Genomic DNA, 2102 nt, shown 5'->3' with positions numbered 1-2102 from the left:
CTCTCTCTCTCTCTCTCTCTCTCTCTCTCTCTCTCTCTCTCTCTCTCTCTCTCTGTAATACATGTATTCTATTAAAACGTTAATGTAATAGAGATTATGTTGAGTATGCAGTTACACACATGCATCATGCAGACGCAGTATTTGGATCTGAGTGTTTTTGCTCGATTTGTATTTTCTAGGGGGAGTAGCGACCCAGAAAAAGTTCTGAGAGCATACCCACTAGCGACATCTGTTGAGCTGCTGTTGAAATGTTTTGATAATCTTCAGGTAGAAATTTGCCAATTCCATTTACCAATCACTTGAGGTGCAACTGCCTAGTTTAGATATACTACCTGTGAACGTGGCTATAGTATATATACAGTGTTTCCCCTGCATTGACACGAGCGAGGCGGCCTCGCTCAAATCTCAGCCGCCACGCAGAAATTTATCTAAAAACACCGCCTAGCTGACGAAAATCACTGTTCTTCCATCAATAAACTACACTTTATTGACAGCGTTCGAAATTAGTGCCGACCCGGAGGCCCGAGGCCACCAAGTTTTTGCTTCGGCCACCATCTCTACGAAACTGCCGGTCCTCCTGACCGGCACTTTTTCCCCTAATAATACACTGAAATACTACGGTTATCGCAACAGTCAGTTTAGACAGCATTCTAATACGCTCCGTTCCTGAACATAGACGGGGTATCCAAAACTTCTAGAGCCGAGGGCATGAACTCCCTCAACGCATGATTCGCCACACGAACAAAACCTCGTGACTGTGTTTTTATGCCCGCATAACAATAAGTTTATATGTCGCAGGGGTTATCGTGGGGAGTGAGGGCACGACCAGTGACACCTGACACGCACTTAATCAAAGTTGTTAACTGAGTTCGTCACTTTTCTTTACGTAGAAAGTGGACTATTTTTATTCAGTTAGATATCTAGAAGCAATGTAAACTGTATATACTTCAAGATTCTAGGCACTTGTAACTTTGCGGATATGCGGCAGCATTGATCTATGCATGGTGGTACCCAAGACTGGGGAGGAGAAAAACGAAAGTAAAACCTTTCCCAGAAGCTTGTTTGTTCCTTTTGACAACTTGAAAAAGTGATTCAAGAGACATATAATGTGTTCAGAATAGCTTAGAATGCACCAAATTGCACTTTTTTTTTATTTTTCGGGGGAGCATGCCCCAGACCCCCCTAGCATGGCGATCACCTTCGGTGCTTGCATTGCTCGCTTCTCGGATTGCGCAACCACAAAATTTGTTTACTGCCTCGCTGACCTTTTTGGCCTGGGGAAACACTATATATATATATATATATTTATTTAGCTTATTTAACTAGCTTAGCTTGGCTGCATATAGTTGCATAGTACGTATGTTACAGATACATTTTTTGCAAAACACCTACGTTTTTTTCCCATCTCACGTTTCATCACGAATTTTTTTCCTCTTACGTTTAATTGCATTTTGTTCTCGTCTCATGTTTCATCATGTGTTTTTCTCGTCTCACGTTCCATCACGTGTTTTTCTCGTCTCACGTTTCATCACGTGTTTGTCTCGTCTCACGTTTTATCGAGCTTTCTCCCCGTCTCGCAAAAATTAACACGTGTTTTTCTCGTCTCATGTTTCATAACGTGTTTTTCTCGTCTCACGTTTCATCACGAATTTTTTTCCTCTCACGTTTTATCGCACTTTCTCCCCGTCTCGCAAAAATTAACACGTGTTTTTCTCGTCTCACGTTTCATCACGTGTTTTTCTCGTCTCACGTTTCATCACGTGTTTTTCTCGTCTCACGTTTCATCACGTGTTTTTCTCGTCTCACGTTTCATCATGTGTTTTTCTCGTCTCATGTTTCATCACGTGTTTTTCTCGTCACGGTTTATCACGTGTTTTTCTCGTCTCGCGTTTTATCGCGCTTTCTCCCCGTCTCGCAAAAAAAATAAACGCGTGTTGTTGTTTTTTCGCAGATCGTCTCGTTGAGCATCAGGTGTGTCTCTCACCTGGCGACGGTCGACGGCTGCCGAGCGAGCCGCGCCTTCACCTGCGGCATCCTCGATCAGCTGCTGACGGCCACTGCACACCTGTTAACGAGCGACGGCGCGCACCTGTTAACGAGCA

This window comes from Priapulus caudatus, unplaced genomic scaffold (genome assembly GCF_000485595.1).
Source record: "Priapulus caudatus unplaced genomic scaffold, Priapulus_caudatus-5.0.1 Scaffold310, whole genome shotgun sequence".
NCBI lineage: Eukaryota > Metazoa > Priapulida > Priapulimorpha > Priapulimorphida > Priapulidae > Priapulus > Priapulus caudatus.
The sequence above is the reverse complement of the archived record's forward strand: the minus strand, read 5'-3'. Positions refer to the sequence as shown.